This window comes from Felis catus, chromosome A3 (assembly GCF_018350175.1).
Source record: "Felis catus isolate Fca126 chromosome A3, F.catus_Fca126_mat1.0, whole genome shotgun sequence".
Lineage (NCBI taxonomy): Eukaryota > Metazoa > Chordata > Mammalia > Carnivora > Felidae > Felis > Felis catus.
Window position 1 is genome coordinate 7,958,336 of NC_058370.1, and position 27,283 is coordinate 7,985,618.

Here is a 27,283-nt window from a genome sequence, read left to right on the forward strand (position 1 = left end):
CAGGTGCCCCGATATGAATGCTGTTTTAAATAAGGGCTAATAAGTGTCACTCACCATCAAAAGTGACTGCACTGGGGCACCTCTGGGTGGCTCATGATCTCACGGCTCATTGGATCGAGTCCCACGAGGAGCTCTGCACTGACAGTGTGGAGCCTGCTTGGGATTGTCTCTCTCTCTCTCTCTCTCTCTGCTCCTCCCTGCTCATGCTCTCTCTCTTTCTAAATAAATAAATAAGTGACAGCATTGGATTCTCAATATGACCTCAAAGAGAATGAGCACTCAAGACCATGTGTGTGCAATACCTTCAGTCCACCTCTAGTCTGAATATCTTGTCTTCACCTTATGTCTCAGATCAATCAAAAGTGATTTCCTACCAAGTTCAAAACTTTTTAGGAAAAATCCCTCTTGAGCCTCTGTGGTCAGAGATTTTATTTTTCCTGCACTGTGCAAGAGAAAAGACACACCCTAAGGTCTACATGAATTACACCAGCTCTTTATAAAGATTCACAAATAAAATGTAACAACTTCTTCAAGGTGTAACAGCATCAAGGAGGGAGCTACTGTAATACAATTATAGTAGAGCCGGCATTCCCTCGTCAAGAATCTTCCTTGAATCCATTCATTCATCAAAACTTTTAACTCATTGTTCATATTTAAAGGGGGAAAATAAAGAACCATTTTTCCAGGCAGGGATAAAGAAGGTGCTATGAGGACAAAGCTGTGAAAAAGGATCTAGTGTGGGCTCAGGAGAATTTTGCTCTTTTACCGAAGGGGGAAGGATGCCCTTTCAGAGAAGGGAGCAGTTGAGCAGAGGTTCCTAAGATGTGGAAAAGTGAATCCTATGAATCACTGGGCCCAGCCATTCAAGGCACAGGTAATGTTAAGTGCAAAGGCTCTGAGGCAGGAATTAACTTATTTGGCAAGGACTAAGTTTGCTTATAGGTTTTAACATTTGACCTCCTGCCCTTGATATCTGCACTCAAGAATGAGCCTTTTCAGCAGTCCCCCTCACAGCCCCCAGGATCTCCCCACCCACTTTCCCCATAAGGCTGTGCTGCTCATGAAAACCAGGGGACCTAAGGAGATCAATATCTCCATGGTTTTGCATTCCCCCCCCCCCCTTTAATCTGGCCAAAATGTGCTTTCTGAGCACACTGAGCATCTTTATGACGGTTATTTCTAATTCTTTCTCAGGTAATTCATATACTTCGGTTTCTTTAGGGTCAGTTTCTAAAGATTTAGTTACTTTGATCGAGCCATGTTTCCTGTTTCTTCATTGTCCCTTGTAAGCTGGTGCTGGGATCCACACATTTGAAAATACAGCCACCTCTCTCAGACTTTACGGACTGGTTTTGCACAGGGGAAGAACCAAACAGAAGTCTCGAGCCGAAGAAGACAATAATTGAGGTGAAAATTCAACTCGGGGTTCACAACAGATGTGATCAAGCTGAAGAAAGAACCAGAAAACCTGAAGACAAGTCCTTTGAAATTATCCAGTCAGAGGAAAACAATGCATGAACAAGAGAATTGGGTGTTTGGGATCAGAACATTATCTCAGTACTCAGTTACCTGGAATTACTCCCTGCATATCTCACCAAAGCAAGGGCTTAATTGATTATTGGGATTTATAAGTTACTTTGAGAGCCACACGCACTGTTAGAGCGTCACAAGCTAAATCCATATTGCACACTGTGCTTCAACTGAAGAACTACAATTTAAAATATAAAATGTTTAAACACTGTATTTGAAACACAAATGGTTCTATTAAATCTATACATAGACACATAAATCCATGCACAGATTTAATAAAACTACAGTCAGTTTTATATACTATGTATACAGTAATTGGTTCCCACTTCTATAAAAGATAATGTTTATACATGCATGCTTGCACACATATATATTCTTATATGTATATGTAGCGAGAAGGATTAAGGGTCTGGGTAGGCTCATATTGCTTATCTTTTTGTATTATTGCTTTTCTTTTTTACTGTATAACAATCTTACACGTGGAAAACCTTAAAGATCTCTCTCTTGCACATATAGGCACGTGTGTGCACACACACACACACACACACACACCTGTTAGAATAAATGAATTCAGTAAAGTTACAGGACAGAAAATAAACACACAAAAATCAATTGTGTTTCTAGGTACTGACAGTGAACAATCCTATTTATTTATTTATTTATTTATTTATTTATTTATTTATTCATTTATTTTTTAACGTTTATTTATTTTTGAGACAGAGACAGAGCATGAATGGGGGGAGGGTCAGAGAGAGAGGGAGACACAGAATCCGAAATGGGCTCCAGGTTCTGAGCTGTCAGCACAGAGCCCGACGCGGGGCTCACACTCACGGACCATGAGATCATGACCTGAGCTGAAGTCGGCCGCTTAACCGACTGAGCCACCCAGGTGCCCCTGAACAATCCTATTTAAAACAACATTAAAAAGAATAAAATACTGGGGCACCTGGGTGGCTCAGTCGGTTGAGCGTCCAACTTCGGCTCAGGTCATGATCTCACGGTCTATGAGTTCGAGCCCCGCGTCGGGCTCTGGCCTGACCGCTCGGAGCCTGGAACCCGCTTCGGATTCTGGGTCTCCCTCTGTCTGCCCCTCTGCTGATTGCACTCTGTCCCTCACATTGTCTCAAAAATAAATAAACATTAAAAAAAAATTATAAAAAGAATAAAATACTTAGGACTAAATTTAACCAAGGAAGAAAAAGATTTATGCACTGAAAACTACAAAACACTGCTGAAAATAATTAAATAAGGTACAAATAAATGGGAAGACATCCCCGGCTCATGCACTGAAAGACTTAATATTGTTAAAATGTCCTACTTCAAGTTATCTACAGACTCAGTGTAATCTGTTTCAAAATCCCACTGCACTATTTGCAAATATAAAAAGGCCACCCTAAAATTCATATGGAACCACAAAGCACCCTGAATATCAAATATCGAAAGTAGTCAAAATGATCTCAAGAAAGAATGAAACTGGAGGTTTCACACTCTCTTGACTTCTAAACATATTACAAAGCAGCAGTAATCAAAACAGGATGGGACTGGCCTAAAGAGATACAGACCAATGGGATAAAATAAAGAGCTCAGAAATAAACGGCTGCACAAATGCCCAGAATACACAATGGGTAAAAGAGAGTTTCTTCAACAAAGTCAGTTAGGAAACTGGATATCCACATGCAAAAGTATGCAGCCGGACCCTCATCTTACACAAAAATCAACTCAAAATTGATTAAAGACTTAAGTGTATGTCCTTAAGTCTAAGAAAACATGGCAGAAAAAAAATTCAAAACATTGGTTTTGGCAAAGATTTATTGGATATGGCACCTAAAGCACAGGCAATAACACTGAAAAACAGACAAAAAACATCAAACAAACTCTGGCACAGCAAGGAAAACAACAGAGTGAAAAGGCAACCTAAAGAATGGGTGAAAATATCTACAAACCATATATCTGATAAGGGCTTAATATCCAAAATCTGTTAAGGAACCCCTACAACTCAATAACTAAAAAGCAACCCAATTAAAAAACGAGCAAATGACTTTCTCAGACATTTTTCCGAAGACCTAGAAATTGCCAACGGGTGTATGGAAAATTGCTAAACATCACTAATCTTTAAGGAAATGCACATCAAAACCACAACGAGATACCACCTCTCACATGTTAGGATGTCCATTATTTAAAGAAAGAAAGAAACAAGCCAAAGGGAAATTGGAAGCTTTATGAATTGTAGGTGGGGATGTAAGATGTCAATAGTAGGACCTTTGCAATGCTTGATTTTTCTCTAGAAATTGTATGTTTACTTTCAAAAGCCCTCGTTAGGTTTTGCACATCCTGGGGCTATTTCTTTCTGACGGAAATTATCACAGACTAATTAAAAATTCACAGAAGATAGTGGCTCCTCAAAAATTCTGCTGGTAAAAGATAATGAACGCTAAATAGGAAGCCCTCTGATGCATAACGTACGCTTCTAAGCATGGAGGCTGGAAAAGATTAGGTAATGATAAGATTTGGCACAATGATTCTGTCTCTAGGATTTGGAGGAATTTAAAATAAGACCAAAGGTAAATTCTGCCCCTCAGAGTTGTCTTCATTTTCTATCATTTATTTGTTCACCATCATCCATTTTCTCCCAGCCCTTCTGATTCTTTACCAATGAGTTTGGTTTTGGCCGTGCAATTGGCTTCGGCCAACAGACTGTGATGTGACCTGATGTGCCACATCCAAGAAGATGCTTCAAAAGTCTGCATAATTAGGTCAGTTTTGTCCTCCTTGAGCTTCAACCTTCCACTATGAGAATAATGTTCCCCACCTTCCTGGATCTCTGAGTACAGCCAGATGGCTCTCAACTGAGTGAAATTAATCCAGCTGTGCTCCATACATCCACAGGCGACCCAGACCCCTCACGTAACAGAGGCAGGAGATAAATATATGTCTCCATAGAGTACTAAGATTTTGGAAGCATTACTACAGCAGAAGTTGGTTAATACACCCTCTGTTTGATTTTCTTCTGGCCAAGAATTTTCAGACAGATTTTCTCTCAGATCTCGCTGTATAATAGTATTGTTTTTTGCACAAAGGAGACCAGATTTCCTAGTCAAATACATAATGATCGACTAGGACATCAGTTATCAGTAACTGAATTATTTTTTCTTTACAGTTTTTCAAAAGAATCTTACAACATGGTGTCCCATTATACAGAAGTAGAGCCAGTCTAATTAAATGAGGGAACAAATCCCACCTCCCTTAGAGTAAAAATAAATTATAAATTTATTATAAATCCACTTCTCAAGTTATATATCTTCTTCTCACAAAGCCTACTCACTTCAGTCAATCACAGAATGCTGAATGGCTACAATGTAATACTAAATACTCAGGATAACATAACACGTTTGGTACTATTGTTAAAACCCATACAAGGGGAGCCTGGGTGGCTCAGTCAGTTGAACATCTGACTTTGGCTCAGGTCATGATCTCATGGTCCATGAATCTGAGCCCTTCGTCAGGCTCTGTGCTGACAGCTCAGAGCCTGGAGTGTGCTTGGGATTCTGTGTCTCCCTCTCTCTCTGCCCCTCCCCTGCTTATGCACTCTCTTTCAAAAATAAATAAAGATTTAAACAAATAATAAATAAAACCCATACAAGAAGGAATAGTGAGTATCAGAGAAGTAACTTAATTATGGTTTCACAGACAGAATGGAAAAGTAAAGCCACACTCAGAGCTAGAACTTGTTGCTTCCACATACACCTGTTATACCTAGTACTACGCTCCATAACATGTGCTCCTTAAAAAATACAAGAATAAGTGAACGAATAAATGAACAGGCAGATAAAACTAAAAATGCAAACAGTTTTGGAGACAAATATATTAAAAGATGTTTCTGCAAATTGTAAGTCTTATCTTTAAAGTCTTAACTCCTAAGTAATAATAAGGTATTTGTTAAATTAAAAGATGACAGTCTAAACTCATCTTTGCTACTTGGACTTAAAATGTTGAAGAAGGGGCACCTGGGTGGCTCAGCTGGTTAAGCGTCTTGACTCCTGGTTTCAGCCCAGGTCACGATCTCACGCATGGTGAGATCGAGCCCCACGTTCAGCTCTGTGTTGACAGTGTGGAGCCTGCTTGGAATTCTCTCCCTCCTCTTCTGCCCCTCCCCTGCCCGCTCTCTGTCGCGGTCTTTCAAAATAAATAAATAAAATCTTAAAAAGTTAAGCAATAAATAAAATATTGAAGAAAACTCAGCTTTTCAAAAGCCATTTGCTTTTATGTGGGTACACGTGGCACCGTGGTTTTTAACCTGGGTTCCTGCCCTGTGAAATTCGGCTGGAGACACCCAGAGCAGGAATATACACAGCAGGTCCCATGGATCACACCGGCTCACACACACACGCACATGTACACGTCTTTACGAGACACACACCTGTGTAACTACTATGCACGGTTACATACTGACTCATAAAAACCATTTTAGTCACAATCACGACTTCCTGGGCCAATGCTGCCTCCAAATACGACCACTACTCTGATCTCTATCATGGTGGGTTAGTTCTGTCTTCTAAAAAACTTTATATAAATGGAATAACACCGTCTGTATTTTTCTGGGTCTAGATTCTTTCACCTAACCCCACGTCTGCAAGATTCTCTCTCTGTGTCTCCCCTCCTCTCTCAAAAATAAACAAACTTAAAAAAGCAAAATAATCTGGAAACACAGATCACAAATACTACGAGAATCACTATACTACTCATTTATGATTTCAAAATTGTGTAACTACTGCGTTTAACCAGGGGAGCAACTGCGCCCATCTAGAATTGACTGTCCATTTAGCTGACTGGCATGCCAACTCCCTACCATGCTGTTTGTGACATGATACCGCCATCAGGCTCTTCCCAGGCATTTCGGTGGGGACAGCCAGCTAACTGTTCGAACAAGTGCACGTTCTAACCGGGGCATGGATCTGAAGAAGACCACGTACACGTGAATACGGGGGTCCACCTAGGTTACGCTTCTGAAGCCTGTTGAGAAGAGGTATTGGTGCTTCTTTGCTTCTCAAGACTTTCAGTGGCATCTGCCTCCCATCTTATCTGGGACTTCCAATCTTCCGCCCACAATGAGGCAACCTTCCTTCGTCAGAGACTCCAGGCAGATGGTGAAGGCGGTCCAACTCACCTTTCCTGGGCCAACGCAGGAAGTGACAGAAGGCTCCCTTGTTGGGGGTGTGCTTTCTGGCTCCAGCTTGTGATTCTGTTGGATGGCATGGCCTGAAAATCAGTCCGAACTAGCTCTGATTCCCTTTTTCAAGATATATTCCGACCACGTGTCTTCCTCCCACACATTCGGAGCTCCTCTACGAGAAACGGACTTCTTTCCCCCGTTGGAAGAGAGACAGAGGTGCACACTGAAGTGTCCACACAGGTCCAGCTCATCTAGTGGATAGTTCTTCGGTGCTTTCACAGTGCTCCCACACATCTCAAGGCAAAAACAGTCTATTGTAATGCCAAAGGTCGGCAGACTGAAAGGACACAACTCTGCCGAAATAGAGGCGGGACACGATTTATTGTTGTCCTTATCCTGAAAGCCCAACTGAAGACCATTTCATTTATGTGGACTCGTCAAGTCCCTTCAGGCAGGAACACTTGGCAATTGCTTTTCTTTAGACTCCTCCATGGCTCACTCCTGCCCTGTATCTCCAGCTACTTCCATAGCATCTTCTTAATAACACCGTTTCTGATTTCTCTTTTGGAATTGCAGACTCTTATTCCACACTTCCTATTCCTTTTCCCGGCTTTGGTTTCTTCCTTGGCATTTATCAGTCACACCAACATACTCTGTATTTCACCTGTATATTTCCCTCGTGTCTGTCTCTTCCCCATTTAAGTAGAGGCAGAGAGCCATTCACGTGGAATCGATGAGAATGGCACCTCGTGGAGGTGAGCTGTGTGTAGCTGGCTTGCCCATACACAGTGGCCTTAACCGCGGGAAGAGTGAGCATGAAGACGAGGTCTGGGGAGCCCAACAGACAAACCTGGCAGTAAGTGACCACAACTTCAGAACAGGAGTGATGAGAAGACAAGGAGAGATTTGAGGGTTTCTTGGACACTATGCAGGTCCTGATTTCTAGTTTTCTGAATACCAAAAACACAAAGTACTAGGACTCCATCAAAGCAAGGAAGTAGTCAACACTTCTAAATTTCTGGTAAATCTTCAAGTAGGCCATCCAATGAGGAATTTCCCATAAAAAAGACCACCAAATTAACTTTGCCATTTAAAGCCATGCCCCAGACGTGCTATTCATCATAAACGATAGTATTCATTGAAATAAATGTTTTGCAGCCAGCAATTAACAAAGTGGGCACACTTTAAAAGTTTAATTTGCTACTAATACAGTTTTGCATTAACAACTTAGAAAACAATTACAAATTGCACAATTCAATTTTCCAAGAGGATTATTTTGTACTAGATGGAGAAACTGTTGAAATATCTTCTGGTGTCCCAAAGGATGATTAATACAACTGGGTTTTTTAAAGCACATACATTCCCTTAAGGAACTGGTACATTCCTGTCAAAATTACGCAATTAGCATTATGTGGGAATATTAAGTATATTTCTGGCGTGCTACAAAGTCAAAAGCCATTTAGGAAAACAAGGATTCGATTTCCCATTTTTCTCCTTCTTTGCTGAAGGTAATCTACAGATGATGATTTATTTCTGTTTACAGAGTAAAAACAAGACCACTACCTAAAAGGCAATTTTCCACCTTGCTTTGGTAGGCTGTATCCTGATTATTTTTCCCCTTGTGGGACTGAATGAATTAAGTCAGCGATTCACTTTGTATATGCAAATGGCAAAACTCTGCAGAAGCTTCAAATTGCTTCATTCTCAAAAAAAAAAAAAAAAATCAAGGCCATTATCTTCCTGAAAATGAAGAGGCAAAAGCCCCTTTAACTTCTGTGGATTGCCTTCAAAAATAAAAGCAACATGAACACGATCCATTTCTGGATCCACAATGTTGTCTCAAGTATTAATAAAAGAACTATTATTATTGTTGTGCTTATTACATTACTGTTATCTGTTGCAAATTTTCAGAGTACTCGAAAATACCCTAGTGAACACTTCCTGTTAAACATTTCCAAAACATTTCTCATGACGTGTTGCAAACCTTTTACCTTTTTTTATATGGTCTTTCCTAAAAAGGCACCAATGGTTTGAAGTTACAATGCCAGGGCCGGCAAAAAAGAAGGGACATGTTCGGTTCTAATCAAAAGTCACCACCCGAAACATCTCTGCTCACTTCCCCCAGGACCTTGAACAGGGCTGTTTAACAAACGTTTCCTAAAAGATCTCTTACGAAGGGTGCCTGGGTGGCTCAGTTGGTCAAGCGTCCTCTTGATTTCAGCTCAAGTCATGATCTCACGGTTCATGAGTTCGAGCCCAGCGTCAGGCTCTGAGCTGACAGTGCGGAGCCTGCTTGGGGTTCTGTTTCTCTCTCCCTCTCTCTGCCCCTTCCTCTCTCTGTCTCTCCCTCTCAACATAAATAAATAAACTTAAAAAAAATTTTTTTTAAAGATTTCCTAAGAAAGAACCAGTCTAGACAGTTATATCCCAGTCCCCATACAGAAGGTTTCATTCTTTCCAAAAATACCTACATGCCCTTGGTCACTTAAAATAAACTGGACTAGCGTCTGTCTGAGTTGTAAATTTGGACTGTCGCCCCGAGGAAGGGATCTTTATTTGTATATGCGAAATAACTGAACTGATCCATTTGTTGGGGCTTCCTTAAAAATAAACGGCCACACTCAGCCTAAAAGGTACTTCACCCGAAACGTAAGCATCTGCAATCTATAGAGAGAATGGAATTTGGAGACAAAGGTGCTTCTACACTCTGCCAGTGGTGTACGATTCTGTGTAATCCATCTGGAGACCCGCTGGCAGAAGAGCCCCAAACATTTTAAAGGTGCAAGATATTATCTGAGACCTCACTTCTAAGACCTCTCTTCCAAAAAGATGAGCAGGAGCTCATAAAAACAGACACAGATGTTTTTCCACCATAATGGAGTTCTCTATTAGCAAAACAATCGGAAGCTCTTTTGTCCGTCAATGTGGGTATTTTCAAACAGGTTAGGGTCAATTATCAGTTCAATATATATACTAGATGCTAATAACGCTATCAATATTAAAGCATACTCTAGAGCTTTTAAATTAATGAGGTGTAACCACTAACTACCGACTTGGAATAACAATCAAAACGTGAGGGAAAGGAGACTAGTGTAATTCATGTGACCATTTAATTTTACCTCATAAACCAGAACATTTTGAATGGGAACAGAAGTTCTGCTAAAACTTCTGCAAGGATGTGAGGCTCACTAAGAGTGAGTATCCTGGGGAAATCTGTGTTTACAGTCGCCTTAAATACAATATGTAGAGCATATAATGAATTACTCCATTTTTGCTTATTTCAAAATATCTGGACACGCGTGAGAATATGTTTCTGTTTGTACACATAGAGAAAAGAGTCTGAAAAGTACATAATCTATTAGTATTTTTTTTTCTGAGGTCTGGGACTAGGGTCCAAGATATGGTTATTTTATTTTATCGTATTCCATGCACTTCAGAATTGTTTAAATTTGTTCCTAGGAACATGTGTGATGTTTATAACTTAAAGTTTAACAATGAAGAGGGGCTTCTGGGTGGGTCAGTTGATTGAGCATCTGACTCCTGATTTTGGCTCGGGTCATGATCACAGGGTCACGGGATGAAGCCGCATGTCAGGTGGAGACTGGTTGGGATTTTCTTTCTCTCTCTCTCTCTCTCTCTCTTTCTCTCTCTCTCTCTCTCTCTCTCTCTCTCTCTCTCTCTCTCTCTCTCCCCTCTTGCTCATGCTCTCTCTCAGAAAGAAAGAAAGAAAGAAAGAAAGAAAGAAAGAAAGACAAGGAAAGGAGGAAAGAAAAGAAAAGAAAAGAAAGAAAAGAAAAGAAAAGAAAAGAAAAGAAAAGAAAAGAAAAGAAAAGAAAAAAAATGAAGAGAAAAACCAGAGGGAGAAATTTGCCAAAAATTTGTAAACGAAGGAAGTGGATCTCTATCCTTTGCCAACACATCTCCTTCACCACTGACTCATTTGGCCAACAACATTCTGTGATTTCATCCACATCCAGAAAACATTGACTAATTTTTCACCCAACTTCAGAAAACCCACCTTTTTCTTTGGACATCATTTACAGAAAGCTTTTGTGTGCACTTGAATTATAGTCAAGTGTTTCCACCTATGCACAAACGTGAAATCACACAGATCAAGTCCTAAAGATACACACTTTTAAGAAATTCGTGTAAAAATGCGTACGCAGGAAGGGAAAAAACATTTATAGTCAATGAACTGTTTAGCTAATTTTCTATTTGTATTGTTCTTATGTGTATTGATATGTGTATATGTATGTTTCTTAACCATATTAACTAAGTCAAACAATAGATGGTGATAACATAAGCAGGTTAAATTTTCATAAACCCTCAACACCTGGGGACTCTTTCCAAAATACAACGTCAACTAATCATTTCAAATGATAAGTCAAATAACTATGGGATAAGAAAAAAGTCATTTAAACTACATGATTGTTTTACAGGATTATAAAATCCAAAATCGAGGATTTGGGCCTGGATTATAGGCCAAAAATGACTGCTTTTTTTTTTTATATATAACTGTATTTATTTATTTTGAGAGGGGGGTAGGGGCAAAGACAGAGGGGGAGAGAGAGAGAGAATCCCAAGCAGACTCTGCACTGTTAGCACAGAGCCTGATGCGGGGCTCGATTTCAGGAACTGCGAGATCCTGACCTGAGCCAAAATCAAGAGTAAGACACTTAACTGACAGAGCCACCCAGGCACCCCTAAAAATGACTGGTTTACATAAGTATTTAAATCAAAGGGACTTTAAATCAAAATGCAAATTGAATGAAATCATCAGGTATAAACTTAACAAAACATGTACAGGATATGAAGACTGAACATTACAAATGCCGATAGAAGAAACTCTAAAAGATTCAAATAAATGGAGTGACATACCATGTTCATGATTGAAAGACTTGACATAGAAAAGACGTCAGTTCTCCCACAATTTGATCTATAGGTTTAACATAATTCTTCTCAAAAGCCTAGCATGGGTTTTCCATACACATAGACCAGCTCCATTTAAAATTTTATGAAAAGGCAAGAGAATAGCTAAAATAATCTTAGAAAAGAGAGTAAGTGGCATCAGTCATTGTACCCAACATGAAAGATTATTACGCATCTACAGTAATCAAGAGAGTGTGATATCAGCAGAGAGACAGATACATGGCTTAACGGCGAAGAACACAGAACCCAGGAACAGACACATGCTAGTATGTCCAAATGATTTTTGACAAATGTGAAAAGCAATTCAATGGAAAAAGAATAACTTTTTTCCCCCCAACAAATGGTACTGGAGTAACTGAACATCCATAGGTAAAAAGAATGAAACTCAATCTACCTCTGACACCGTATAAAACCTAAACTCAAAATGAATCATGGCCTTAAATATGTAACATAAAACTGTAAAATGTTTGGGACAAAACAAACAAACAAACACACAGAGCAAATGTTCAACATGCAAAGCCATACAAAGAGTTCTTACACTTGGCACCAAGAGCATATTCCATAAAAGTAAAAACTCAAATACTGGACATCACCCAAATTAAAACTTTTTTCTGCAAAAGACCCTGTTAAGAGGATGAAAAGATAAGCTGTGGAATGAGCAAAATTATTTGCAACCACATACATGACAAAGAACTCATATCTAGACTATATATATATATATACACACACACACATATAATTTTATATATATAAATTAAATATTAAATATATAATATATATTAATATGATATATTATAATTCTATTATATATAATTCTATTATACATTATATATATTATATTATTATAATATATAATTAATTATATATATAATTATAATTATATAAAAAGATAACATGTTATATTATTATGTTATTGTAATATAATATTAATATATATTAAATATATAGAATATATATATATATATATAAACTTTCAAAGCTTAAACATTGGCAAAACATGTAAAGAGATACTTCACAGAAAAAAACACAGATGGCAAATCAAGTGTATACAAATATGTTCGACATCATTAGCCATTAGAGAACACAAATTAAAGCCTCCTGAGATACCACTATCAGAAAGAAAAATATAAAAATAGTGACAACACCAAATGCTGATGAAGGTGGAGAGTCACTGGGACACTCACACGCCGCTGGGGAGAATGTGAAATCGCACAGCCGTTCTGTAACCCAGTTTGGAAGTTTCTTACACAACTAAAGACGCAACCCCATATGATCTAGCGGTGGCACTCTTGGGAATTTAGCCTACAGAAATGAAACCTTTATTTGTAATAACCACAAACGAGAAAGAACCTAGATGCTCTTCAGTGGGCGAGTGCAAACAACCAGTGGTAATCCTTCCGAAGGAATATTGCTTAGCGATAAAAAGGAAGGGGCTACTAATACAACTTGGATCAATCTCAAGGAAATTATGGTGAGTGAAGAAAGCCCATCTCAAAAGGTCATATTTTGCAGGATTCTTGAAAAGAAAACATTATAGGGGCGCCTGGGTGGCTCAGTGGGTTAAGCGTCCGACTTCAGCTCAGGTCATGATCTCGCGGTCTGTGAGTTTGAGCCCTATGACGGGCTCTGTGCCCACAGCTCAGAGCCTGGAGCCTGCTTTGGATTCTGTGTCTCCCACTCTCTCTGCCCCTCCCCCATTCGTACTCTGTCTCTCTCTCAAAGACAAATAAAACATTAAACAAGTTTTTTAAAAAGAAAACATTATAAAAAACACATTATGGGACTGGAAGATGTAATTATAAAAGGAAACACAAGGGACCCTTTGGTGATGGAATCGTTCTGTATCTTAACTAAGGTGGGTGGGTACAGAAACCCACAGGTGATCAAATTGCATAGAAATAAACACATGCACACACTCATGACTACAAGTAAAACCGGGCAAATATGAGCGAAAGCAGTGCATTGTATTAATTTCAGTATCCTGGCTGGGAGAGTGTATTACAGATTTGCAAAATGTTACCACCAGGGACAACTGGATAAAGGGGACACATTTTTCTCTGTGTTATTTCTTACAAAGGCACAGAAGTCTATAATTACCTCCAAATAAAGTGTAACTCTGAAAAATGTAAACAAAGAGTTTTCAAATGTGCTCCAAGGAACATCTCTATAAGTCTCTGGGAATATGAGGAAGAGGGGGGTAAAAATGAATGTCTGGGGACGCCTCAGTCGGTTAAGCATCTGACTCTTGATTTCGGCTCAGGTCGTGATCGCACAGTTTGTGGGATCGAGCCCCACATCGGGCTCTGAGTGGACAGTGTGGAGCCTGCTTGGGATTCTGTCTCCCTCTCTCTCTGCCCCTTCCCGCTTGTACGCGCTCTCTCTCTCTCAAAATAAATTAAAAATAAAACAAACAACAAAAAAAGAATGACTGTCTGGATCTCTCTTCCCCACGCCAGCCTCCACTCTGGCTTCACTGAAAACAGCTCTTTCTTTTATCTACTTAAATGCTGGGCCATCTAAATAAGGCAACATATGAAGTAAAGAGTCTATGTCAGGGAGGCAGTGAAGCATGGTTATTAAGAATGTGGGTGTCAGAGCCAGACTGCCTAGGCTCCAGCTCTAATTCTGTCACCTCCCAACTGCATAATCTTGGTCATGTTCCTCAACTTCACTCATCCTGAGTTCCTTCATCTGTAAAATAGGAATAATAAAAGTATCTGTCTCATGAAACTCCTGTAGAATTGAACTAACATCTCTGAGTATGTTCAATGCCTATTGGGACAAAGTACACCCTCAGTAAATATCAACTACTATAAATACCAAAGGAAAACCTCTAGCTTAAATGGTATTGTCCAAAAGCACACCTATTTTTTATTTATAATTTATCCCAAAGGGTTTAGAGAGGGTCGAGCAAAGTACAAAGGGCCTGCCTGACATTATTTTTTTACGTCTTCACACAACCTTGTGAGGCCAGTCTTATTAACATTAATCCCACTTTGTACAACTGAAATGTAGTAGATGGCCCTTCTGTCACCAAATCCATGGTGTACTATTCTCCCTGCTGCCACAAATTCAACCAACATTTCATGAGTGTGTATTGTATTCCTTATGTTGATAAAGATGCTGAGGGCACAGAGTCGAACACACAATACAGGATCGCTGGCCTCCTGGGGTTTACTGTTAACTAGCAGTAAACCAACGAAGAAATAAATGTGTAACGTAACTTTCAACAGTGGCAAGTGTTAGGAATTTAATAAGAAATGTCATTCAGACTTGCACGGAGGGTTCACGTTAGGCCTTTTTGAGGCAATGCGTTAACATCTAAAGTAAGAGAAGAAACCACAGGGCAAGGCTGGGCAGACCCAAGGAACGGCAGGTGCAAAGGTCCTGAGGTAGGTGAACAAGGTGAAAGGAGGCCAGTGTAGCAAGGTGGCAAGTGGCACGGGGTGGTCTGAGATGTGTGCTAGAGCACAATCACTCGAGGCCTTAGTTTGTGGTAATGGCCGTGAATTTTGATACAGTTCGAAGGGTGATGGGGAGCCTCAGAAAAAAAATTACCCTTAGAGGCATAGTTTTGAAACCAGCTTATACTTACATCTCACAGATGGCACATGACCCAATGTCACGGTAGGTGTTACAATACAGACTGATACCACCTTCCGTCTCGGGTCAGGCGTGGTGCAGAACAGGCACACGGAATAAATCCACCTTTGACAATTTCAGTGAGTGCTTTTGATGAAAATGATATTTCAGGATGAGTATGTGTGGCTCGGATGAAAATCTCACTGCAGGTGAAGCGTTGGTGACATTTTTTAGTCACGACACATGTATGTACATAAGCTAAAATAAATAACTGAAAGAAAACAAGATGTTAGGGGCCCCTGGGTAAGTCCGCTGGTGAAGGATCTAAGTCTTGATCTCAGCTCAGGTCATGATCTCATGGTTCATGAGTGTAAGCCCTGTGTCTGGCTCCATGCTGGCAGTAAGAGACCTGTTTAGGATTCTCTGTCTCCCTCTCTCTCTGCCCTCTCCCCTGCTCTCTCTCAAAATACATAAACTTAAAAAAAAAAAAGATGTTCGTTTCATTACAAATAAAGTATTACAACAGTTTTATTTGTTGTGTATACATGCAAAAATAACAGACCTACTAAGTACAGTGTCACATTGGATTTGTGCAAGATCATCACTTTCTCTTTCTACTGTTGTTCAAGAGGTAACTCAGGGAGGGGGCACCTGGGTGGCTCGGTCAGTTGAGCGTCCGACTTCGGCTCAGGTCATGATCTCGCGGTTTGTGAGTTTGAACCCCGCGTCAGGCTCTGTGCTGACAGCTCAGGGCCTGGAGCCTGCTTCGGATTCTGTGTCTCCCCGTCTCCCGGCCCCTCCCCTGCTCATGCTCTGTCTCTCTCTGTCTTTCAATAGTAAATAAACGTTAAAGAAAATTAAAAAAAAAAAAAGAGGTAACTCAGATATTAAAAAAAGTTGCGGTGGGAGCCTACAAGCCAGGGCAACCCAGAGAAATGTTTGATTTGATCTGTATTGCATTTTACAAATACACTTAAACATTAGAAGTTCTCACACACACACACAAAAAAAAACCCAAAAAACCTGCATTTCCCGTTTCTCTTGAAAGCGTGGAATACCTAACAACAGTGGGCTCACATTTCTGTGGTGCAACAGTAATCTGGAACTGGACAATATGAAAGCAAAGAAAATCCCACAAGTTGCAGCAGAGACAAGGATAGAGGCAACAGTGCCTTCATCTTGGACACTGTGTGCTAAGAAATCCCTTCTAACATTAATGGGGAAAGGCAGAGACATTTCAGTACTTATCGAATGTTACTTACAATCGGTAGAACAGGTCTTTAAAATAATGTAGTCATCAGAATTCATAAGGAAAAGGAAAGAGTTGGTGAGAGACTGTATCACAGTGAGCCACGTCGTTAACTTCCTAAAGTGGGGAATCTGTTCATCACATTGGAGGTTGATAAGACGGGTATAAACATATAATTTAGAGTTACAGAAACAACTAAATGGAAAATGAAAGCAAGTTATGGAGGTAGGTCTGGGGAGGTGTGTTACTTTCCTAGGGCGGCACTAACAAAGTATCAGAAACTGGGTGCCTTATGAAAAGACGCTCAAAGTCGCTCCTCATCAGGGAAATGCAAATCAAAACTACACTCGGATATCACCTCACGCCAGTCAGAGTGGCCAAAATGAACAAATCAGGAGACCATAGATGCTGGAGAGGATGTGGAGAAACGGGAACCCTCTTGCACTGTTGGTGGGAATGCAAACTGGTGCAGCCGCTCTGGAAAACAGTGTGGAGGTTCCTCAAAAAATCAAAAATAGATCTACCCTATGACCCAGCAATAGCACTGCTAGGAATTTACCCAAGGGATACAGGAGTGCTGATGCATAGGGGCACTTGTACCCCAATGTTTATAGCAGCACTCTCAACAATAGCCAAATTGTGGAAAGAGCCTAAATGTCCATCAACTGATGAATGGATAAAGAAACTGTGGTTTATATACACAATGGAGTACTACGTGGCAATGAGAAAGAATGAAATATGGCCTTTTGTAGCAACGTGGATGGAACTGGAGTGTTATGCTAAGTGAAATAAGTCATACAGAGAAAGACAGATAGCATATGTTTTCACTCTTATGTGGATCCTGAGAAACTTAACAGAAGACCATGGGGGAGGGGAGGGGGTGAAAAAGAGGTTAGAGTGGGAGACAGCCAAAGCGTAAGAGACTCTTAAAAACTGAGAACAAACTGAGGGTTGATGGGGGGTGGGAGGGAGGAGAGGGTGGGTGATGGGTATTGAAGAGGGCACCTTTTGGGATGAGCACTGGGTGTTGTATGGAAACCAATTTGACAATAAATTTCATATATAAAATAAAAAAAATAAAAAAAAAATAAAAAAAAACTGAGAACAAACTGAGGGTTGATGGGGGGTGGGAGGGAGGGGAGGGTGGGTCAGGGGTATTGAGGAGGGCACCTTTCGGGATGAGCACTGGGTGTTGTATGGAAACCAATTTGACAATAAATTTCATATATTGAAAAAAAAAAAGAAAAAAAGAAACTGGGTGCCTTGAGCAACAATAATGTCTTCTCTCTACAGGCCTAAGTCCAAAATCAGTGTGTCAGTTGAGTTGCTTCCTATTGAGGACTGAGGGCGAATCTGTTCCAGGCCTCTCCCCTAGCTTCTGGCAGGGACCCACAATCTCCGGCGTCCCTTCATTCAGCCCTGTGTCTGTAGCATTTCCAATCTCTGCCCCAATCCTCACCCAGCTTTCCCCCGGGTGTTGTGTCTTTTCTTACCAGAACACCAGCCACTGAATCAGGGTCCACCCAAACCCAGTACCCTCATCCTAAATTGATTCCATCTACAAAGACCCTATTTCCCGAGGCCATACTCACAGGTAGCGAGGGTTAGGACTTGAACATATCTTTTTTTGGGAGACACAATTCAGCCCACAATAGGAGGCGAGAGGTGAAGTAAGCAAAAGTTAATTTTCATCATAAGATTTGATATCTTTTGATTGTTTGAACCTTGTGTATATTTTGTGCAGCTTTTTAAAACTTTAAATATCTGTACAACTGTGACAGGGCTGTCTTTATGATTAGACAGTCTCCTCCAGAAGACAAAACCATGCAGTAAATTCCAGTGAGTGAGAATGTGGCATGATTCACACAGCTCCTTTTATTCTCAATATACCAAAGGGTCTCCTAATGCTTCCACTCTGCAGTACTGGTATAAGTAGGCCACAAATCATTTCCTAGGCACCCTAAGCGTCCTTGGGATCCAAAGCAGCCACTGTGCCAGAAATTATGCTGGGCCCCGAGGACACAGAAAGCTGAAGAAAGTGCAGTTCCCACCTACAAGGAAATCAGAGTCCAACATAGCAAGTGATCACAGCAAGATACTCTTGGTTGTAACAGAGTTCCCTACCTAGAGTGCGCTGGAAAATGAGGAACATATATTCAATTGTCCCTATCATTAGGGTAAAGTCTATCAGCTCTCTGCTGCACATGAGAGAAAATCCAAGATCATGAGGTTTGAACACGATAAAAGTCACTCCTCTCACATGAGAGAAATAGAGTCTAGGGCTGACCTGTGGTGCAGTAGGCTGAATATTTGTGTCCTTCCAAAATTCGTATGTTGATGGGGCGCCTGGGTGGCTCAGTCGGTTAAGCATCTGACTTCGGCTCAGGTCATAATCTCGTGGTTCATGAGTTCGAGCCCCATGTTGGTCTCTGTGCCGACTCTCAGAGCCTGGAGCCTGCTTCAGATTCTGTGTCTCCCTGGCTCTCTGCCCCTCCCCCACTCTCCCTCTCTCTCTCAAAACTAAATAAATATTTAAAAAAAAATTAAAAACAACAACAAAATTCGTATGTTGAAACCCAATGCCCAATGTGATATTAGAAGTGCGTCTGTCATGAAGGTGGAGGCCTCGTGAAGGGAATCACTGCTCTTATAAAAGAGACTCCAGAGAGCTCCCTCACCCCTTCCACCACATGCAGGCACACCAAGAAGTCAACAGTCTAAAACCTGGACGAGGACCTTCACCAGAATCTGGCCATGCTGGCTCCTGATCTTGGACTTACAACCTCCAGAACCGTGAAAAGTGAATTCCTATTGAATGAGCCACCTGTCTATGACATTTTGTCCCTGTTGCCTGAACCAGACTAGGACATATGGTGTCGGGGAGCACAGACCAGACCCAGACATCTCCCTCCACACTTCTATGGGACATGTCCTGCTGCTTCGCCATCCTCAACCCATGGGCTTTTCCGTATAGTGGGCCAAGATGGCCAACGTCCATTTTCTAATCAGCAGGAAAGAGAAGGAGATGAAGGCCAAGGCATTCTTCCCTGTTACACCCCTTCTGGCCAGGATTTAGTCATACAGCCACACCTCACTACATAGGGGTCTTTTGCTTGGGTAGCCTTGTGTTCAGCTGAAACCCATCGGCCACCACCAATGAAGAAGGCATGTGATTAAGGGTCCGCAGCAACCAGACAGACTCTGCCACCAGCATCCACCCACTGCTCGCAGCATGACCAGTGCATCCAGGCAGAAGGGGCCCAGAAGACAGGCTAACTTGGGGTGCATTGGGAGGAATTACAGGGAGGTAAAGACACAGAAGAGACCCTGAGGGATCATTCACATCTGCCACGTGGACAGGGAAGGAAGGGTATCTGTGTAGGGGAAGGAGCATGAGCAAATGTGGTGATGGACTGGACAGGAGACAGGAGAGGGGATAAGGAAGAGGGTGAATCCAGGACAATCCTTTGGCTTCTGCCTTGAATAACAGAATAGGTATCAGTGCCTTACCCTGAGACACGGAACTCCAGAAAAGAACCAACCCTGGGTAGGAAAGATAGCTAATTCAATTGTGAACGCATTTCAGGAGCCTTTGGCACACTGGTGCATACTTTTACCTCCTTGAGTATTTGAAAAAGGGAAATGTGGTTCAGGTACTACAGTTACCCCCTTCTACCCATCCTACTTCTGCCTACGAAATGTGGGTATGGAAGCATTTACCAACGGGGAAAAGCATCCAAGTAATAAGCTATAATTTAACCTGTGGAGATGTCAACAGGCATATTCTCACTGGCATAAGTGAAGGAAGTTTCCAGAACAGAGTCTGGTGGGTGGTTTCGTGCACAAAGAGGGAATGACTCCAAAGCACTGTATTGAAAAAAGGGGCTATGATATATTTTAAGATTTTGAAAAGGTATATTACAGACAGCTACATCACAAGAGAACGTTTTAGAAGAATGAAAAGCTGGGTAAACAAGAATGAGTCACTAGTACAGAAAAAGTTCTGATACACACCATACACACACACGAGGGATAAGCTGGTAGAAATTCCAGAGAAATACTTTTGGGGATGCTAGCTTACCGTGAGGAGCCTAGAATCCTATTTTCACAAAAACCAACAACAAGGTCTGGCAATGGGTTTGGGAGACAGAAAGTGACCTACTCACTAAGGAAGGACAATGAGAGAACAAATAACTGGCAAAAAAAATAATGGTGATTACCCTTTGCATTGAGAGGGTCTCCCATTTTACGGACACATTCATAAACACTTACTCCTTTGATACCTAAGTTAACCCTATGATTTTGGTGAAGTGTGAATGGCCACCCCCAGTTGCTCACTGTTGGAATAACAGGCTAAACGGACCTTTAATAAACAAGGTAACACACATAAGCAGCATATCCAAAACTGTGTTCCTTGGAATTATATTTATTTGTTCCATGGAACACGTGATTTAGAAAAAAAAAAAAGGTTGCTCCCTGGTTTGGGAAATGCTGACTCAAAGCTACTCAGGTGTCCTAACCTTTGGCCTCCTCAGGTCTTGTGATAAGCTACCATGGGTTATGAATCTCAAGAATGGATGGAAATGTTGCAGTTCCCCAACTTCTTTGACCACAGAACCCTGGTCCTCCTGGAAGTCTCCTCTGCCAGAGTCACCGGCACACGTTTCGGGAAACACTCTATCAGAGAATCTGTCGGAACTGTCTTCTGGCCCAAAGTGAATTGAATCCTGCAGGCTTAGCAACGTGCGATGATGAGGAAGCCATGATGTGACCTGCCTCGGAGGTGTTAAATTAATTAAACAAGGAGGCCATTAGGCTGATGTGGCTGTAATGCCCTGAGAGAATAGAGAAGCAAACCAAATCTTGAGCCCGTAAATGCCTCAAGGTAATGAAGTCAAACACTAAGGACAACCAGTCATAGCCAACTAGGCTTTAAGCTACAGCCAATCAATAACTGCCTTACTCTGCTTCCCCCTTGTCACTACAGAAGTCCGTCCCCAACTCCCATTAGTGGGGGTCTCCCGCCCCTTCCAGTTTGGTGCTGAACAATCTGAACTGATTTTTTCTCAAACTCTTACAACATTCAACATGCCCCAGTTTATCTTTTAGCAGAGGTCACCTCTACACAGACGTTAAGCAACCTACCATACACACACAGTGGCAAAGCCGGGATGAGAAAGCAAGTTTCCCAAATGTGGGGCTGGCATCCTCCCCAGCCTACGTTTGCCTTGGTCTCAAAAACAATAGATGGTCTTCCTTCCACTTAGATTGCCTCCCAATTGTTATTCATCTTGAAAAAGCAAAACTATTCATAGAAACGCTCAACCCCTTCTGGTTGGGGTGAGCAGCTCTGATTTCCTGAATGAAAACAGTGAACTTGCCTCTAACTAGAAGGTCGGGAACTATATTTAAAGCCACTGGAGTATTAATATTGTTGCAATTACAGTTAATCAATTTCACAGCCATCTCTGACAGCTGTGGTGCTAGAGGGGAACTTCATGCAAGAGGAAAAGAAATGAAAAATGAATTGCCCTGTATGCGCATTATTCATGTATTTATTTTCCAAATTTTTTCATGAGATCATCTTTAGCTACATTTTCAGTGAGGAAGGCACCAACTTTTAAAATTATGCAATTTCCTATTTTAAGACTTTTAGTAAGGATCAGATACGCAGAAAGTGGCATTTTTTTCCGCTTAATAAAGTCTCTAAGAATGAAACAAGAGAGGCACTGTGCTTTCGTAAATGCTAAGGATTTCCTACAGGAGGGCTGTGGCTCCACCATCTCTGTACTGACCAAATAGCATCATGGACAGCTCCTCATTTCCTTCAGAAATTGTTTTATTTATATTCCAGTAAATTCTAAACTCTGGTCACGGGGCGCTCCTCACAACCTCAGTATTTTATTACCAAGATCCATGCGTTACACAGCATTTGGATAAAAAATGCGTATCGCAGAGTTATTCTACCTTTTTATATGCCCCCAAGAGATTAATATTAAATGTATCAGATCTGAGAGAGTAAGGAGAATGAATGGCTACAGGAACTCATCAAGGTCTTGGAGGCTTAATGTAGATCATTCTTCCATTCTAATGCTTTGAACTTTGGTTAATGATTATTACAGATGAAAGAGAACGTAGCTTACCACCGTCCCCAAAGATTTGCGTATTAAATTCCAAAGCCAGCAGGTAGAAGTCTAAAATAGGGCAAGTTGGTCCTCAATCTTCCCGTACTGGGTTCACATTTAGGGAGGATCTTTCCAGCCACTTTGGTTTTACATTTGAGTCTGTCCTCCTAAAACTTCCCAACCCTGGCTTTTTCTGCCTCCGTCACTAACCCACTCCATATCCTCCAACTCAAGATTCCCTTTCCTGGCTTCAAGGTGTCTCAGGCACAGATTTCTTTTGGTAAACTAAATAAAAGTATGACACGAAGACATTTGTAGGTACTCTATCTCATCTGTTTATAATGTGCATTGCTGGGGCACCTGGGTGGCTCAGTCAGTTAAGCGTCCGACTTCGGCCCAGGTCAGGATCTCACAGTTCCTGAGTTCGAGCCCCGCGGCGGGCTCTGTGCGGACAGCTCGGAGCCTGGAACCTGCTTCGGATTCTGTGTCTCCCTCTCTCTCTGCCCCTCCCCTGCTTCAGATTCTATGTCTCCCTCTCTCTCTCTCTGCCCCTTCCCTGCTTCAGACTCTGTGTCTCCCTCTCTTTCTCTGCACCTCTCCAGCTCATGCTCGCACTCTCTCTCCGTCAAAATAAATAAACTTAAAAATAAATTTTACAGGGGCGCCTGGGTGGCGCAGTCGGTTAAGCGTCCGACTTCAGCCAGGTCACGATCTCGCGGTCCGTGAGTTCAAGCCCCGCGTCAGGCTCTGGGCTGATGGCTCAGAGCCTGGAGCCTGTTTCCGATTCTGTGTCTCCCTCTCTCTCTGCCCCTCCCCCGTTCATGCTCTGTCTCTCTCTGTCCCAAAAATAAATAAACGTTGAAAAAATAAATTTTATAATGTGCATTGCCTCTCAACCAATAGTTTTAAAAAAAAGTCTACTATGTATTAGGCAATGATAACTAACAGTGAACCATGCCTCCCCCCCAGCCACCAAACAAATAAACACAAAACCTGCCCTTGTGGACCTTAATTTATGGTGGCAGTATAAAGAAGACAGTAAGAAATAACCAAATAAATATACATGTAGTGGTAAGTACTGAAGAGAAAAATAAAGAGAGATGGGTAGGGTGTGTCAAAGGATTCCATTTTATTATTTTTTTAAAGAGTTTATTCATTTATTTTGAGAGAGAGACAGAGCAAGAGAGAGCAGGGGAGGGAGAGGGAGAGACAAAATCCCAAGCAGGCTCCACGCTATCAGTGAGGAGCCCGATGTGGGGCTTGAACTCATGCCCCGTGAGATCACAACCTGAGCTGAGATCAAGAGTTAGACACTTAACCGACTGAGCCACCCAGGTGCCCCAGGATTCTATTTTAAATAAGAGATCAAGAAACAGCCAGCCTCCCTTAGGGGAAGAATTTGAGCAATGACCTGAACAATGTAAGGAAATGAGCAATGTGGATATTTGCAGGGAGAGCATTCCAAGAAAAGGAAAGAGCAAGTTCAAAGGTGGAGTGGGTGGCATGCACTCAGGAAAGCAAAGAGCCCAGGGTGCCCGCCCGTAGCAGAACAGAGGGGGATGGGGGAACTGAGCAGATGAAGCGAAATAGGGGGCAGGGCGTCAAATCTTGCGAGGGTTTAGACTTGCCTGGAGGGGCACCTGGGTGGCTCAGGGGGTTGAGCATCCAACTTCGGTTCAGGTCATGATCTCATGGTTCACGAGTTAGAGCCCCACGTCAGACTTTGCACTCTTGGTACAGAGCCTGCTTCAGATTCTGTGTCTCTCTCTCTTCCTGCCCCTCCCCCACCCATGATCTCTTTCTCCCTCCCTCAAAAATAAATAAACATTAAAAAAAATTTTTTTAAACAAAAACAAAAATGAAGACTTAGCTGAGGGTTTTGCCTGGAGTACCGTGATGTGGTATTTTGAATAGACTCTAGAGGACCGGGCATTAGGGAGCCCCATGGCTTAGACCACAGTGGTAGCAACATGGTTGTGAGAACATCTGGAGTCTATGCATGTTGAACACAGAGCCAACACCACTTGCTGACCAATTGGATTTGGGGAGTTCCTATAAAGTATTCCTCTCTCATCCTCTTTCTTCTCTTAGGCATGGGAAGGTCTGTAAGCAAAGCATAGCCTATTTCTTTATTTTTCTACACTAAGCATAGGGGATGGTGAGGAATCAGGTATTTCTGGCTGTATCTGGAACTCTACCAAAACAAGAAAGGACTGATCAACATTAGCGGTCACACACAGTAACTAGACAGGACAAGAGTCGGATGGTGTCTTAGTCCTTCTGGGTTGCTGTAACAAATTCCTACAGATGGAGTGGCTTGTGAACAACAGAAACTTGTTTCTCACAGCTCTGGAGGCTGGGAAGCCCAATGGAGAGGCATCGGCAGATTCAGTGTCTGGCGAGACCCCACTTCCTGGTTCACGGATGGCTGTGTCCTCACATGGAAGAAGGAAGGAGGCAACTCCTTGGGGTCACTTTTATAAGAGCACTAATTCAAATCATGAGGGCTCTACCCTCATGAGCTAACCACCTCCCAAAGGCCCCATCTCCAAACATCATCACATTGGGGGCTAGGCTTCAACACATGAATTTTGGGGCAACATAAACATTCTACCATACGCTGGCAGATGGTGAATTGTAAAGTTACAGACAGGCTGAGGTTCTCAAGAGAAGGCTGAGGCATAACCACAACTTCTGGCCAGCTAGGAGATGAGGCCTTTAGATAATCTTGTTAATTATAATGAAGAATGATAAAGACAACAGTCAACCATGGTAGGGCATCTGGTCACCAGGTGCCATCTGATGATCTGAAAGGTGGAGAGAAGGCATCAGTGCCAGTTAAGGAAGGGAAAAAATGGAAAAGACTCTGCTTTTGTCCTATAGCTAAACCAAACCCCGCCTTGGGCATTCTGAGTTTCCTTTAAGGCAAGGCCTCTCAAGTGAAAATGAAGCAATCCATTTCTGTATCATTGTTCGCCATCTTGTTTTTAGGTAGACAATGGATACATGTGGAATAACTGGGACCTAATACATCTGGTCCAAAATGTCTGGACACCAGTAGCTTCTGGCGTTCCAGAAATTGTGAGACTGGCTCAAGATTATTTGCCAGCATTCAAAGGTATGCTATCAATGGCTTCAAGGATCACTGCTCCTAACTAATAGATTTGCAACTCAACAACTCTTGCCTAAGGACAAAAACCATTATCCGAAACAGTGGAAATATCTGGCAGATGGAACATAAATGGTGGGGGAAATTCCAGGTTCATAAAGAGGTTTTCTTCTGTTCTCCCTTATAGAGAATGTAGGCTGGGAACGAAGTTGACCTTGGACTACGGAACTCTGTAATGAGATGGTGAGGAAATGGAACACATGGAAAATGCTACTGTGGACTCCTTTCCCTACTTATCCCAAAGTCTTGCTGTGTGCTTTTTCTTTCCTTATGTACGTACAGATGTGCCTATAAAGCATATGCTTTATTTCTCTAAATTGAGAAGGAATACAGCTTGCCCTATGGCTTTTCATTATTGGATAAACCAAGGTGTCAACATAGGCCCTTAATAAGATCTTGTAAAGTCATCACCTGTGGAGAATTTGCATAAAAAAGGGAAGATTATCCATTCTCCTTCACCTAACCAAATTTCTGTGCTAATGAATCTACTGGTTGCACATAAAATTTTAATGGCAAGTAGACTCACTCCTGATAAAAGCTCACCAAAAAAGGAAAAGAATCTCAAGATAGAAAACTATAACAATTAAAATGCTCTATTATAACAATGAACATAATTCCTCTGTAGACAAGAATAGTATTTTCCTAACATGGAAATAACCAGCCCCTTGGGGAAAAAGAAGTTAACCATGCATTTTTTTTACATATTTTCATGAAAAGAGAAAATACAGAGGCTGCCCATTAACAAGGGCCATGAAGAACATTGCCTTGTGGAGGGAAAGACAGGCCTAATTCATAAATCCAAGTATGCCTTGTATTTTCCTTCACTTGCTACTTCTGAAGTATGTATTTTAATACACAATTACTATTTTTAGTGAGGAGACCTCACTACCACTATTTAAACTGCAGATCTGGGGGTTCTCGGGTGGCTCAGTTGGTTGAGTATCCAACTCTTGGTTTCGACTCAGGTCGTGATCTCATAGTTTGTGAATTCGAGTCCTGCATCGGGCTCCGCACTGACAGTGTGGAGCCTGCTTGGGATTCTCTCCCTCTCTCTCTCTGCCCTTCCCCTGTTCACTCTCCCTCTCAAAATAAATAAATAAACTTAAAAAAAGTAAGAACGAACGAAAGATAAACTGCAAGTGTGAATTAAATTTAGTCATCAAGCTTAAAAAAATAAAACTAATGAGTAGAACTTCCTCTTCCTTCACCAACCCATTTTCCAGGTTCCTCTCCTCCCTCCACATCACTGAATGAGGATCTAATCTGCATCAGGGCACTAGATGTGCTAAAAGCACAGAGACTTTGTCTTTACCCTAAAGGGGCTTCAACACTGGGAGTTGAGTTTACTATGCAAATCGAGCATTTACAAAAGAACTTGGTAAATTCTACAGTAGAGATTGGAAAACAACAACAAGTAGTAGGAAGCCAGAAGGGTGACTTTACATTAGTCAATTGCTTTAAACAATTAACAAGCAGATAGTAACTTAAAGATGTTTTGTCCTTGGGAAAAGCCTTATTTGCACCTTTGT

General features: G+C 41.5%; 1 protein-coding gene across 4 annotated transcripts in view; it reads right to left on the reverse strand.

Annotated features, from left to right (window-relative positions):
* Nucleotides 1–27,283, reverse strand: part of DOK5 (docking protein 5) — a 153,115-nt gene that overhangs the window by 53,096 nt on the left and 72,736 nt on the right. The gene's annotated exons all lie outside the window — the stretch shown is intronic.